Source organism: Lagenorhynchus albirostris, chromosome 5, assembly GCF_949774975.1.
Source record: "Lagenorhynchus albirostris chromosome 5, mLagAlb1.1, whole genome shotgun sequence".
Taxonomy (NCBI): Eukaryota; Metazoa; Chordata; class Mammalia; order Artiodactyla; family Delphinidae; genus Lagenorhynchus; species Lagenorhynchus albirostris.
This window is the reverse complement of record NC_083099.1, coordinates 4,437,718-4,454,232: the sequence shown is the minus strand read 5'-3', so window position 1 is coordinate 4,454,232 and position 16,515 is coordinate 4,437,718. Positions and strand designations below refer to the sequence as shown.

Here is a 16,515-nt window from a genome sequence, read left to right as displayed (position 1 = left end):
GTATCTAAAGAGGCAACAGATATAAAATATCTACGAGATTTGGGAGGATTGTTTTCCTCATTAAACTTTGTTTTAATGGGTCTCAAAATTCTGTGACAGATTTTTGGTCAGGTTGTTTCCGTTAGAAAGTACTGATTTAAAAAAGTAATAACTTAAAACCGCCACATTCACAAACAAATGGTCCACAAAACACTCTCCTTTCCTTCTGAAAGCTTAATGATGAACTGTAATCATTAACCACTCTTTTACTGTTAAACTTAAATGGCCAGTTGAGAGCAACAGCTCTGAGACCGTTCTTCCACCACTGATTAAGACTAGGGTGGCAAGTATTAGGGATAATATTCACTTAGCCTTCTGAGCTTTCTGGGCAGACTTGGTGACCTTGCCAGCTCCAGCTGCCTCCTTGTCCACTGCTTTGATGACACCCACAGCAACCGTTTGTCACATGTTACAAACAGCAGAATGACCCAGAGGAGGGTATTTAGAGAAGCTGTCAACACACGTGGGCGTGCCAGGAACCATGTCAACCATAGCAGCATCACCAGATTTCCAGGATTGAGGGCCATCTTCCAGCTTCTTCCCTGAATGGCGATCAGGCTTCTCCTTCAGCTCAGTAAACTTGCAGGCGGGGTGAGCTGTGTGACAGTCGTGCACAGATGCACGGCCAGCACTGATTTGCCCTGCATGGCTCAGGATGATTCCCTGAGCCGTGAAGCCACCAGCTTCCATTGGTGGGTTCTTTTGCTGTTAACAGCCATGTTGCTGTTGCCGTGATGAACATCTTTGCCAGACAAGTTCTTGACATTGAAGACCACGTTGTCCCCAGGAAGAGCTTCACTCAAAGCTTCATGGTGCATTTCAGCAGACTTTGTTTCAGTTGCAAGGTTGGCTGGAGCCAAGGTGGCCACCACGCTGGATTTGAAAACACAAGCCTCCATGGGGACAGTACCACCTTTGCCACCAATTTTGTAGACGTCCTGGAGGGGCAGACGCAGGGCGTGTCAGTTGGATGCATTGGTGGCAGGATGCAGTCCAGAGCTTCAAGGATTGTGGTTCCACTGGCATTCCTATCTTTACCAGTGAGTTCCCATCCCTTGAACCAAGGCGTGTTAGCAGTTGGCTCTAGCATGTTGTCACCATTCCAGTCAGAACTTGGCACAAATGCTGCTGTGTCAGGGTTGGAGCCTGTTTTCCTGATGTAGGTGCTGACTTCCTTAATGAGTTCCTTGTTTTTCTTCTGGCTGCAGGGTGGCTCAGTGGGATCCATTTTGTTAACACTAACAACTAGTTGTTTCATGCCCAGTGTGTAAGCCAGAGGAGCACGCTCACAGGTCTGCCGATTCACCTTCTTCAGATTCACCAGTGCCTGCGTCAGCAGTGAGAACAGCACAGTCAGCCTGAGATGGGCCTGCCCTCATGTTTTCGATAGTCCCTGTGTCCTGAGGCATCAGTGATGGTCCCATCACACTTGCTGCTCTTGGATTTCCACAGGGAGATATCGGTGGTCATGCTGCACTCGTATTCAGCTCTCAGTTTATCCAAGACCCAAACATACTTGAAAGAGACCTTTCCCATCTCCAGCAGCCTGGTTCTCAGAATTTTCAGTGGTTCTTTCGTCAGTGCCATCACGTTTGTAGATCAGATGGCCAGTGGTGGTAGATTTGCCCAAATCTGTGTGTCCAGTGAAGATGCTGATAGGAGTTTTTTTCTTTCCCATTTTGGCTTAGATTTGTAGTGGTTTCTTATGACACCTGTTGTGGCAGTAAACCTCTTGCAAAAAAGTGAAAGGATTTTCTTTACGGTGATATAAAGTTAACCTAAAATTAATCTGAAATTCCCAGTGTAGAAGGTTGATTTAGGGATTAGGGGCCTAAATAAATACGACTGTAGCTGCAATTACACTAACTAGGCTAGAATTGCAAAAGATCAGTCCTCACGCTTTGTAAAAAGATCACTGGATGCAATGAAAGTGGAATTTCTCCATTCTGTACGTTGCTACCCAAGTAGGCAACTCAGGGGACCTTAATGCCTGCCTCTAATGCAAGACAGACTGCATTCAGAGCAGAAAACCAGACCGGATGGCTGGATGGCTGGCTTCAGCATTGAAGTTCCCACATTTCTAAGGGCATATGCCAAAAGTATGCTTACTGCCTCGGCAGGTTTGGTAGCTCATGGTGCTGGAGAAACAACCATAGTGCTAGTCTCTGGGGACATGTTATACCAAAACTAAGATGGTATGTACGTGAACTGGTAATTCACAGGAATCTGACAGCTTTCAAGAGTGTGATCCCATTATTTTTCTTAGGAGGGAATGTAAGAAACCATAAGATCTCAGCCTGAAAGCTCAGTGACACCTTATGGCTCTATCTGTGAAATGTATCATTATTTGGTTATTCGTGCTAGAGGACAACAGTTTTTTTAAAAACCAAGGGAATAAAGCAATAACTTCTGAAGTTTTACTCATCTTAAGAGGCATTTTTCTAGGAATGCCGTTATTCCTGGGGCCACAGAGTTCTATGTGCCTGACCTAACAGGCTAATTTTAGACTCCTTCCTCCTCTACTGTTTGATGTTGAAGAGTCTTTCTTTTTTTTAACAATAAAAACAGCATCTTTGACCAAAGGCCATGATCCAAGCTGCTCTTTGAATGAGAAATAAAACTTTCAAACAACTGAAAACTCACCATCTGAAATTCCAGATTCTGCAGTTATAAAAGAGTAAAATATCTGTATTTCCTCCTTCAACTCATGAATGTATCCAGGCTGAATCTTGTAACTCTAGAGTAGTAGGTAATAGAAAAATACACATTGTAAATTAACTGCAGTTCCAATGGCAATCACAAGTTCCATTAAAGAGACACTTTTATCATCATAAGCTGTTAGTATTAGATTTACTTCATGAGGTCAGGTAGTTTTTCAAAACACTACTCTATTTTATGAGGTTTGTTTTAGAAAGCTAATTTCATTAATTCCACATCTTTCCTTCCCTTGTGAATCTTGAATCAGCTGAGACAGGGGTATGTATTTGTGGACTCTCTCTCAATAACAAACAGGAGCAAGAGACATTTTTGCCAGTTTCTTAATAGACAAAGTACATAAAAATCTAGAAATGTATTCCTACAACTGTGGACTGATCACGTTTTTATGAATTTCATATTATATGCACCAAAAACTGTATTTAAACTCTGAAGTGGATGCTTCTTTACACCAAGGAAAGACATTGTAGTGCAGAGCACAAACGTGAGGACTAGAATGGCTTGTCTTCAACTGTTACGACACTCCCCACCTGTGTGAACTTCCTCAGTTCCCTCCTCCATGAAGTCAGGATGACTGACACTAACCTTGCTGGGTTGTGGGAAGGATTACCCTGTATACTGCCACGTAGAGCGCCTGTGCAGAGTAGGAGCTTCACAAATGTCAGCTGTCACCACCATCATCATCTTTTTTCATCATCTAGCTGGTTTCTGTGTTAGGATTATCATTTTTATAAAGTGCGTTCCATACATAATGATATAAATAATTAAAAGAGGTTAAATGAAATGTTCTGTTAGGTGTTAAGAAATATACCATACCAGTTCCTACAATTAAAAAATACGAAAAAATACATAGGGAAACAAAAGCCATAACTAAATGAAAATACTAATGAAGTGATCACTGACAAAATTAGTCCTAACACAAACATTATTTCTGTTTAATACCAGTGTCTGTGTGCTCATCCTATCAAAGACTGGTTTCTCAACAAGTACAAGGCAAGTTCAATTAGATTATAAAGTGAAACTGGAAATTATTCAGATTTCATGAAATGAATTAAAATGATGACGAACTGCTGAGATCACATTCCAAGCCACCAATAAACGAGAAAGCCAACAAGGATGACAACAGAATAGTTCTAACGAGTGACTTGACTGTCAGAGGACTGAGAGAGGCCCTTGGAAAAATTGATGAAGCACCTTAATATTTTTTGTAAAAATGATGTGTTTATTATACTGTAAAAACCAAATATGCAGTAAAAAACTCTAATAATGTGTTGTCAGGCGTACAAAAAATCATGCCAATAAAACACTCGATTTTCACTATCCTTCTAATTAGAACACTGTTTCAGTTATAGTAGAGATTTTCTTAACTGAGTTAAAATCAGGTTACTTTTCTATTCTTTGGTTTATTCTTTCACAATTTATTCTGTTTTATCCTAGTTTTCAGTGATTGCACCTTAAGGAGCCTTTTCATGGAATTATCCTCAGAGAATAAGTATCTACTATATATGAAATAAAAGTTTGTATAAAAATTATTAAAAATTTTAAATTACATAAAGTGATACAGATGGTCCTCTGTATTACCCTTGCTTAACGCTCAAATAGATGATTTTATATAAAGTGATTCTATGGTTATAGTATAAAGAATATCCAACCATATCTTCAATGTATAAAAAGGAATTTATTCTGAGGAGTTCAAGTTGCTTCCTACAAAATTTACAAATTGACCCATCTAGAGCCTGAAATACCTCTTAATTTTATTTTTCTTCTCTACCAAAGACTAACAGACTACAATCCCAGAGGAATGACCACAGTAAATCCCAAGCTAGTAATCTTTCCAAATATAGTTACACCTCATTTATCCGACACCACTGGAGAATGCAGTATTAACTGGAAAATCCACCGTGATTCTGAAGCTGGTCTTGACCGCTTCCTCAGGAAGACTCTTCATTATTCTTTCTTCCTTAGTAGTATCTAGAACACACCCGGTAACAGTAATATTGTATTTGAATTACTTGCTTATGTGTTTATGGAACCATTACGCTGCAGACTCTTCGAGGACGAAGAACATGGTTTTACTCAGCTTTGTGCCCACAACCCTCAGCACAGGTCTAGCACACAGTAGAAAAGCACTTAATCTCTGTCACAAAGGAAGAGGGAGGTAGGGAGGAGGAAGGACTCAGACTTTTTTTTTTAACAGAAATCTTTCTCAATTACAGCACTCTCTCCTTTTTCCTAGCAGAGTGAACTAAACATGCTTGTTAAACTTTTTTGGATGACAGAGGGCCGTAGTTGGGAACACTATCCCTCTGTGCTGTAATAAAGATGCTTTTCAGTGCTCTTCAGACTCCTAGGTTGATCTTTCCAGGAATTCATAACTGTGGCGGAATGAAGTGGGGATTCCCCTTGTAATTGGCAGGAGGAAAAGCCAGGTACCTAAGCCTGTGAAACCAGCAACCTTAACCCGGAAGACAGTCCTGGACCCAAGTGAGGGCCTGGCTCCGTGGCAGCTCAGAGGTCTTCTCTGTATTCCCACGTTCAGAGTTTAGAAAGTTAGTTCATATGTAATTCCATTATCTGTGTTTCATAAAATCTCCCCTTCTAAATACATTGGAATTGCAAATTTTCAAAGTGTTCTCAAGAGGCAAGTATAATTTTTGAATTAATTAAAATGCTTAATTATGTGAAACCCAAAAACATCTTAGTGCTCACTGAGAATTACACAAAGATAAAAGCATGTCATTTTGCAGTGTCCGGAGAAGGGCAAAAATGAAAAGTTCTGTTTCTTAAATAGTAGTTTTTAACCGCTACAAATGTTTATTTTGTAGATCAAGGTCCATTTCAAATATGCTACCATTAAAGCAGTTTCCAAAGTCCACAGATAACAGTTACAAAGGTCAAGAGAAGTTATTTAGAAATTACTTGTCATTCAATTCCAAAAGGAGGGAATGACTAATGACTAGATAGTGCTTTGTTTTCTCAGAGAAGGAACTTGCACAGTGGGCTACCACCAGCCCATTCATGCCTGACTTAGGCCCGAGGAACCGAGGGCATCTCTCCAGGGTGCACGGCCAGGTTACGAGCCTGCCTGTGCCTGTCCACACCCCGCAAGCCTGCCAGAATGGTGTTTCTCAAAGCAAGTACTACACTTGAGCCGGCAGGACCAGTGCTCTGCCACTACCTGTAGCAACACCACGATCCTGAAACAGTGCAAGAAACACGAGCAGAGACACAAAAGTGGTCATTTGTCCAGAGCCCGTGAAAAGCAGCAGAGCGTGAGCTCTGACAGAAATGTGAGGCTGACCGTGCGGAACAGTTGAAAGAGGCTGAAGGCAGAGCGGGACCAGGTAGGGCTCCTTCACCATCAGCTCCTTTGTCCCTGGCACTCCCACCCCCTCCCAAAGCGCAGAAACAGCAAAGCAAAAGGAAAAGAACAAGCGCGAGGGTTCAGATTTTGCTTCTAAACTTTAGTGTCCTTGGGCAGTTTATTGACTATATCTGAGTCTCAGTTCTCACAGGGTTACAATGGGATTAAATGAGATACTGTGTGTAGCAGGCAGGGTATTGTGCCCAGCATAGGCAAGCACTAGATCCAGGGTGGTTTGTGGCACGTTAACTTGAAGCGTATGATGTGCTCTTTTGCTTTTCTTAGAGACAAATGATTAGGTATTTAAAGACCTGTTTTCAGTTCCCTTGTGATATTCTGACAGCCACTTTAAAATAAAAGAGATAGATATAAACAACATGAAAGTGATCTTGTAAGCAAGACGTTGTCTTTAACCGTATAATTTAATAAATCACTTTGTAATTTATAGTTATAGAACAAGTGAATCAATTTGATTCTGACAGACTCATGTCCTTAAAAAAATCCTAAAATACAAGTATCAACTATTCGGTTTTTTACAAAGGTACTTACTGATACTGTCCATGGAGCTATTCAAAACTCATTTCCACCCCTTCTTTTAAAGAGGTTCGTTATATAGAATATTTTATCATGACAAACGTATTACATGTTTCTACACTGATTTCATTGGCAGAGCTTAGTGAATTTTATGACCCATGGTACACAAAACTTGTTAAAAAAACTTGCTGTTTATATTTTGCTCTAAGACGTTGATTCAGCAAGGCAGAGTAACTACACCATTGTATACCGTACGGGCATTTTAACAGAGCTTTCTGTAAAAAACAGCTAGTAGCTAATTCAGAACCCCACAGAACAACAAAAGCCTACCGGGAGTATATAAGTATTTTTCCAGGTGGTCCTGCGATCAGTTTCGTGTCTCTTCTTAAAACAGATTTCCTTCTGTCTTTGAAGATGCAACATTTTCAGAGGAGGACTTTCTACCTAAGTATAGGTGACATATGTTTAGAAATCAAGAGTCAGGCAGTGTTGCTAGAGCCATATCACCCCCCAGCGATAGAAACCTTCGGTGTCTCTAGTTCTTTTTCGTTCTCTCTCCATTCAGTATATTTATTTTCTGAAAATCGTCCCTGGTGATGGAGAGCGCTCATGTAGAATTAATGGCTTTAATGGAAAGGCTGTGCTCCCAGACTCCTCAAATCTCTTTGGAATGAAATTTCACATATACAATTAAAACAGATAAAAAAATCCTGAATCTGCCTGTTATAATGGGTACTGTTGGGAATTGAAAAGGAATCAAATACTTAAATATCTTCTGTGCATATGCTTGCAGTCTCATTTGGGTGTGTGTATATACATATACACACACACGTGTACACACTTCTCCGGGTACTGGCATTCTCAGGACTCAGCAAGTGAAAGCTGGCCCTTTAAAGGAAGGAATTAAGTAAGTGATCAGCCAACAGGTAAGAAGAAAAGCACTTAGGATAACAAACACTGTTACAGTTTCTTGCTTCTCAGAAGTCCGTATCGGCACATCAACGTTTCATTGCCCAGGCAAGGTGTGCTGATGACTTAGTATTTATCCATTCTGGTTCCCTATTCCTTCTGGTCCATGGAAGGATTATGCTTTCCCCCTCCTTGCAGTTGAGCAAGACCAAGAGACAATTTCTGGCCAATGGGATTTGGGCCAGATGAAAGCCTTTAATTGCTAATTCGAGACTCTCCACCCTCTCCTTCCCTGCCATGGCAGTCATGGTAATAAGTTCAAAGCAGCCTGGATTTACTAAGCTACTGACATAGGAGTCATAGCCCAGGAGAATCACTCTGCTACACAGTCTCTATGTGCAGTGAGAAATAAACCCCTGTTCTGTTAATTACTGAAGTTTTGATGTTTGTTATGCAGCATAACTTAGCCTGTCCTGATTGATAACAAAGATTTAACGTTTGTTTTTCCTCGGAGGGCTAGTTCCGCAAGCTACTTGGAGTTTGTGTGAGGTTTACTGAAAAGGGGAGATGAGTCTCAGGCAAACATTTTACGGGGTGAAGGGTACTGCTGAGGAGTAGAGGAAAACGTTCAGGGGATATTCAAAACAAAGCTGAGAGGTGAAGTCGAGGAATATACTTGGGTATAGGAAGAAATGAAATAATCCACAGAAGTAAATTCTGGAGAAGAGTTTTCAGGGAACATACGAACGTGAAGAATTTGCCTACCGCCAGTGTCAGTGTGACGTGAGGGTAAAGTCTTGGCCCTAACGTCACATCCCTCTTTGACTTACCTAACAGCACTTAACTGCAGGTACAGTCTCTGCAACTCTTGGGATTCATTTTTGAGCAAGCATGCAATATTTGTCTGCTTCACAGCCAAGATTTCTTTGTTAACAGCGACTCTTGCTCTGTAGGTGGCTGTCTAGCTCAAGCCCTTGATCATCTGACTACACTGGGTATATTCCATCCTGTTTCTTTACCGTCTTCCTGGGTTCTGACTCACCGCTCTCGCCTGGTTCTAAGGACAGTCCAGAGACTACTTCTGCTGCTCAGAACTGGCAGCTTCACACGTGAAACAAAAACTTGAAGAGGTGGCGGAATATCTAACAATAAAATTCAGAAAGTCGTAGATCATTTACATGAGAGCTAAAAAAAATTTCATGTAGTTGTAGAGGGTATGTGTATATTGCTTACACTGCTTTATATGGTTAATAAACAGAGAGACGTGAATGATAGCATGATATTTTTTATCCTTCAAAGGTAATGCTGTAGAAAAAGGAGTCATAGCATTAATCATTCAGTACAGGTTTTATAGATCAGGAATTTTAATTTCTGTGAGGATTGTGACAGTATTACAGTTTGACGTTCCCTAGCATCAGAGGTCTAAATTGGCCAGTCCCAATCTAGGGTGTGCAAAAAAAGGAACTTTACTTTCTGAAGTGATCTCTTTCTAGTTCTCAGCTGCCATTCCCAACCATGTTATAAAACACACAACCTCGCCTTTTAAAAAGGTATCTCAGTATCTTCTCACTTGAAACACTTTCTTTTTTTTTTGCGATACGCGGGCTTCTCACTGCTGTGGCCTCTCCCGTTGCGCAGCACTGGCTCCAGACGCGCAGGCTCAGCGGCCATGGCTCACAGGCCCAGCCGCTGCGCGGCATGTGGGATCCTCCCGGACCGGGGCACGAACCCGCATCCCCTGCATCGGCAGGCGGACCCTCAACCACTGTGCCACCAGGGAAGCCCGAAACACTTTCTTTTGACCAATTATTCAGTCTATAAAAATTTCTGCTCCTCTCTAGGTTTCTCCTCTCCCTCTTAATCAAGATGGCATTTGAGTACAGGCGAGGCATCCCCCCTCTTGCTGTGCTTCCAGTGATATCTTACATGGGCTTGTCCTCTGGGCCTCCGGCCTGTCCTCACTGCATCCACGGGGTCAGTAGGAAAGCTGTGGCAGGGGCTGCAGAGGCATGCCGTTCTGTCTGTGTGTAGGAATCTGCACTCAGCTGCCTTCCCCTCGCTCTGGAAACCAAGTCAGTTTTAACCCTGCAGTTCCCTCAGCATCTCCCAGCTCTTTATCAGGGACTTGAAATTCTTGGTTGCTTTCTCTGCACTACCCGGGAGTTTGTAGAATCCTGTAAAAACTACCGTCTGGTCCATCAGCTGGGAAAACCTTCCTCAGACTTCATTCCTCTGTCCATTACTTTTGTGCCACGATGGACACAACACTTTGTCCCCAACAGAACTTTCTGAAAGGCTTGCAGTTTTTGCAGGCTCCTGCCCCAGAGAAGCCAAGCGACAGACTGAAAATTTCGGGCTTACCCTTCAGCTTTTCTGAGCATCCTGTCTTGTTCCACCTCTTAGCGTGCAAGTCAGGGAGGATGAAGGGGAACTTGGTCCCTCCTCAGGACTGCCCCACGCTAGGCTCATCCACTCAGAATCTCTGTGTCCCCCAACACTTGTGGACCTGAAAGGTATGGAATTTTCTTTGCAAGGTATTTGGAATTTTTCTTCTCACTATGATTATAATACAGCTAATCCTCCAAACTTGTTTTTTCTTATGTAAAAACTCAGCTTTGGAAGTTCTTAGAAAACCTTTTAACCACTTGAAAGCCTGGCTTACAAAGCTTTGAACTTAAAAAAAAAATCTATTTTCAAACCCAAAGTTAAGCTTCCCTGTTGGTAGGTGGCAATCCGAGCAATAAGTCTCAGCCTTATAGGTTACTTAAGAATAGTCCTAATGGCAGGAGGGGGAGAGGGGCCGGGGTGGGAGGTGGAGTAAAGAGAGGGGAATAGCATGACTGAAAAAGAAAAGGTCGCTGGATAAGGATCCTCAGTACTAACTGGCCATCAGAGAATGGTACCATGTCAAGGGAGTGGAGCCTCTGATTACAATTCTCTAGTACCCACAGTATCCAACTGTGGTCTCCTATGTAACTTAGTTTTGTCCTTCAGAAAGCAGGTTGAGCCAGAAGTTTTCACAAATGAACCAAGGTTTTCCAGAATATAATAGAAGTAATAGTGCTTTCTCCATAACTGTCCATGACTCTATGATGAGTAAAAAAGTAAAAGAAACTTACAGAAAACATGGATAAATTTTGTAGTTTTCTAGTATTGTGAATAAAATTCTATTGGTGCTAAAGAACACCACTAAATACAGTTTAGGGGTAGTATTTATATAAGTGAATATCTTATTAGTTAATATGCAGTACATTACAGTCTTTAGTGAACAGTGAATGCCTTTATAAGTGTATATACTTTTGTAGCTAAACCTTCACCAGCAGTCCGTCAAAGCAGTATCACATCTCCACCAGTGGATTGCTTGCAGATCTTTGGTAGCTAAATACATTTCACTGAAAGTTATGCCTTGATAGTTGGGTAAATGGCATTTTCAACCTATGTGTGATGATAGTATCTGAAAGCAAAATCTGGACCCAGTAGGTTAATGATAAGTGAAAGGTACTAATCTTTTATTATTCTAGCATATTAACAACTCAACTAAAGGCATTTGGCAAACGTGGGACGAATGTTCACATAGCTGACTATTTTATTTTAGTCAAATAAAGAATATTTGTTTAACACAAGACTTAACGTTTGTTGCAACTCAACAGGCTGCCAGTTTTCTTTCACTATCAATTATTAGCTTTAAAATAAACACATAGTTAGAAACTACCTTTTAAGGAAGGGGGAAACCTGGAGTTAGCTAGGCTTAAAAATTATAAGGGAGTACAACGCATCCCAACAGAACAATATATGAATCACACAAAACTGCTTTCTGTTACAGCACCTTGATCAGTTACATCAGCAACAGCTGAAAACCATTAGTTGCTGCTGGCTGCTCTTTGTGAGATGCTTTTCTTCCTCTTCGGTATCCTGACATCAGTCTATCACTTTCCTACCCAAACGTTGCTTGGGGCTCTGCTAACTTTAAATAATTGAAAAGAATGAAAGAAAATATTTTAGTAATCAAAATGAGAACATCGGTATCTTGTTTATATATTAATCAAATGTGCAGCTGCTCAAAAAAGGATTTTAAAGAAAGTCTTATAAAGGTAATTTAAATGCTTAACATGACAATACAAATAACCAGTTTATCAGTTTATCAGTCTCTACTTTTTGATGTCCGTAACCTTAACTTTTATATTTATTTTATTTTATTTTCCATGCTGCGCGGCTTGCAGGATCTTAGTTCCCTGACCAGGGATTGAACCCGGGGCCATGGCAGTGAAAGCACTGAGTCCTAACCACTGGACCACCAGGGAACTCCCTGTAACTTTAATTTTTAAAATCTCAGTGACTTGTATTATTCTTCTCACATGACTATTAATTTTGTGAGTAGTCAGTGCTATTAAGATGGAATTCAAGCTCATTTTTAGTTACATTTTAAAAAGTATTGGTTTAGGGCTTCCCTGGTGGCGCAGTGGCTGAGAGTCCGCCTGCCGATGCAGGGGACACGGGTTTGTGCCCCAGTCTGGGAAGATCCCACATGCCGCGGAGCGGCTGAGCCCGTGAGCCATGGCCACTGAGCCTGCGTGTCCGGAGCCTGTGCTCCGCAACGGGAGAGGCCACAACAGTGAGAGGCCCGCCTACCGCAAAAAAAACAAACAAAAAAAGTATTGGTTTAGAAATGCAACTGATTTCAGTATATTAATTTTGTATTCTGAAACTTTGCCAAATTCACTGATGAGCTCTAGTAGTTTTCTGGTGACATCTTTAGGATTTTCTGTCTATAGTATCAAGTTATCAGCAAACAGTGACAGTTTTACTTCTTCCTTTCCAATTTGGATTTCTTTTATTTCTCTTTCTTCTCTGATTGCCGTGGCTAGGACTTCCAAAACCATGTTGAATAAAAGAGTGGGCATCCTTGTCTTGTTCCTGATCTTAGAGGAAATGCTTTCAGTTTTTCACCATTGAGAACGATGTTGGCTGTGGGTTTGTCATATATGGCCTTTATTATGTTGAGGTATATTCCCTCTTTGCCCACCTTCTGAAAAGTTATCATAAAATTGGTGTTGAATTTTATCACAAGCTTTTTCTGCATCTATTGAGATGATCATATAGTTTTTATTCTTCAATTTATTAATGTGTTGTATCACATTGATTGATTTGCAGATGTTGAAAAATCCTTGCATCCCTGGGATAAATCCTACTTGATCATGGTGATGATCCTTTTAATGTGTTGTTGGATTTGGTTTCCTAGTATTTTGTTGAGGATTTTTGCATCTATGTGCATCAGTGATACTGGCCTGTGAAGTATCAGTAAGAGAAATTAAGGAAACAATCCCATTTACCGCTGCATCAAAAAGAATAAAATACTTAGGAATAAACCTACCTAAGGAGGCAAAAGATTTGTACTCTGAAAACTATGACACTGATGAAAGAAACTGGACATGACACAGACGGAAAGCTACTGTGTTCCTGGATTGGAAGAATCAATATTGTTACAGTGACCATACTACCCAAGACAGTATACGGGTTCAGTGCAATCTCTATCAAAACACCAATGGCATTTTTCATAGAACCAGAACAAAAAATTTTTAAATTTGTATGAAAACACAAAAGACCCTGAATAGCCAAAACAATCTTGAGAAAGAAGAATGGAGCTGGAGAAATCATGCTCCCTGACTTCAGACTATATTGCAAAGCTACAGTAATCAAAACAGCATGGTAGTGGCACAAAAACAGACACATAGAGCAATGGAACAGGATAGAGAGCCCAGAAATAAACCCATGCACTTATGGTCAATTAATCTACGACAGAGGAGGCCAGAATATACAATGGAGAAAAGACAAGACTCTTCAATAAGTGGTGCTGGGAAAACTGGACAGCTACATGTAAAAGAATGAAATTAGAACATTCTCTAACACCATATACAAAAATAAACTCAAAATGGATTAGAGACCTAACTGTAAGACTTCTAGAGGAAGACATAAATCGCAGCTATATTTTTTTGGATCTGTCTCCTAAAGGAAAGGAAATAAAAGCAAAAATAAACAAATGGGACCTAATTAAACTTAAAAGCTTTTGCACAGCAAGAAAACCATCAACAAAATGAAAAGACAACCTACTGAATGGGAGAAAATATTTGCAAATGATATGACCAATAAGGGATTAATACCCAACATATATAAACAGCTCATACAACTCAACATCCAAAACACAAACAACCTGATTGAAAATGGGCAGAAAAACTGAACAGACATTTTTCCAAAGAGGAAGTGCACATGGCCAACAGGCACATGAAAAGATGCTCATCATCGCTAATTGTCAGGGAAATGCAAATCAAAACCACAATGAGATATCACATCACACTTGTCAGAATGGCTATCATGGAACAGAAAAACCCACAAATAACAAATGTTGGTTAGGATGTGGAGGAAAGAGAACCCTGGTACACTATTAATGGGAATGCAAATTGATGCAGCCACTGTGGAAAACCTCAGAAAACTAAAAGTAGAACTACCATATGACCCAGTAGTTCCACTTCTGGATATATATCCCTCCAAAACACAAAAACACTCATCAGAAAAGATACATGCACCCCAGTGTTCATAGCAGCGTTATTTACAGTTGCCAAGACATGGAAGCAACCTAAGTGTCCATCGACAGAGGAATGGATAAAGATGATGTGATACATATATACAGCGGAATGTTACTCAGCCATAGAATAAGATTGAAATAATGCCATTGCAGCAACAGGGATGTACCTAGAGATTGTCACACTAAGTGAAATCAGACAGGGAAAGACAAATATCATATGATATTGCTTACATTTGGAATCTTAAGAAAAAATGATACAGATGAACTTATTTACAAAACAGAAACAGACTCACAGACTTAGAGAACACACTTATGGTTACCAGGGGGGACGAGGGTGGGGGTGGAGAGACTGGGAGTTTGGGATTGACATACACACTACAATATATAAAATAGATAACTGAAAAGGACCTACTGTATAGCACAGGGAACTCTGCTCAGTATTCTGTAATAACCTAAATGGGAAAAGAATTTCCAAAAGAATAAATACATGTACACGTATACCTGAATCACTGTGCTGTACACCCGAAACTAACACAACATTGTTAGTCAACTATAATCCAATATTAAATAACAATTTTAAAAAATAAAGAAAAGAAGTATTGGTTTTTGTAATAGTTACTGTGGTCAAAATTCGGAAGAACATTTTACAATGATATTTCTTAAGCCACATAAAGTAAATGATACATAACAAAAGGATAAAGACAAAAAGCTGTGTTGGATCTACTGTGCTGAGAGGTGCTAAACTCTCTACAGCATTGTGTTCATTAACCTGTGTTAAATTTTAATAGGCAATAGGAGTTTAGTACGGGGCGTCCAGAAGACGGACACCTCTCAGCCTTCAAGATCTCACCGACCTAGCCCTCTCCGCCGTGTAGCTGGAGTGTCGTTCAGCCTTCTGTTTGCCACGGCCAGAGCTCCACTCAGTTTCCAAAGGTCAGTTACAACTTTGTGCAGTTTTAGGCAAGTGGTCTCCACATTCAAGTGGATCGCAGTCGGTTAATCTCTAGTCAGAGGCAGAACTAGACCTGTGCGAGCAAGGGCAGCCATGCTGACAGACGCCTTGTGCTTAAGGGCAGACTTCCCTCGCCTGCATCCAGGATCTCATGAGGATGTTGTTTCTACACTCCAGGGTTGCGGACCTGGTGGAGCGTCTGCAGCTGAGTTCAGAACAAGAAGACCTCACATAGGCAATGTTTTTTACTCTACCCACCAACTTTTCTTTTTCAAAAAATTGTTTCCTCATTTAATTAATGCATCCTCTCATGCATGAAACATTTATGCATCACTTAAGTGCTAGATGCTATGGTATATGAAATTTAATATTACAGTATCCACACTCAGAGGAGCACAGTCTAGAGGAAGAGACAGACATGTGAACAAACAATTGCAGGACTTCCCTGGTGGCGCAGTGCTTAAGAATCCGCCTGCCAATGCAGGGGACAGGGGTTCGAGCCCTGGGCCGGGAAGATCCCACATGCCGTGGAGCAACTAAGCCCGTGCGCCACAACTACTGAGCCTGCGCTCTAGAGCCCACAAGCCACAACTACTGAGCCCATGTGCCACAACTGCTGAAGCCCGCGTGCCTAGAGCCCGTTCTCTGCAACAAGAGAAGCCACCGCAATGAGAAGACTGCACACTGCAACGAAGAGTAGCCCCCGCTCACCGCAACTAGAGAAAGCCCGCGGGCAGCAACAAAGACCCAATGCAGCCAAAAATTAATAAATAAATTTATTTTCTTTTAAATTGCAGAACAGTGTTGTAAGACTAGAAGATTCTAGAATAAAGATCAAAGAGAATTCTTGTTTCCTTTAAAAGAGATGTCTTTGAGAAGTATTTTTTAATATGCATAAGTCACATTTAAATAATTTGCTGAGGATCCTACTGTGAAGACTGTCTCCAGTAAAGGGTGCATAGGCTGTCCTTACTCTGCATTTCTTTGCACTTTGTCACTTGAACTTGGCTCACACTACGCTATCTCATTAGCATCCATACTTTCATTCTCAGTTTTTCATCCTTTCACTTATTTCTTGCAGTGGGATCCTGCAGGAAGCAACTCAGAGACAGTGGGAAGTGATGGTAGGAGTGGAGGTGATTATACTCACTTACGTTAAGACAAACAGAAAAAGTTCTAGGGCATTAGCTTGCTTCATAACATTTGCCCGAAATTACATGAATGACTAAGCACAAAGAGTTTTGTGGCTCTGAGGCTTTTTTATGTGTATGAGCTTTTGGTTTCTTTATTACAGACAGCAGGAGTTGGCCAACATGTGACCTCTGGGAAAGTTTTTCCAGAATGTTTTTTGACAGGTTTTTAAGTGACTCTGAGGTTGAAAAGGGAGAGTGAGCTGGTGCCTCTGTTGTGAAATGTCAACAG

At 40.9% G+C, this 16,515-nt stretch overlaps 1 protein-coding gene and 1 pseudogene across 6 annotated transcripts in view; one reads left to right on the top strand and one right to left on the bottom strand.

Annotated features, from left to right (window-relative positions):
- Positions 1-16,515, top strand: part of LOC132520827 (ubiquitin-conjugating enzyme E2 E2) — a 385,603-nt gene that overhangs the window by 121,312 nt on the left and 247,776 nt on the right. The gene's annotated exons all lie outside the window — the stretch shown is intronic.
- Positions 343-1,717, bottom strand: LOC132520348 (elongation factor 1-alpha 1-like; annotated as a pseudogene).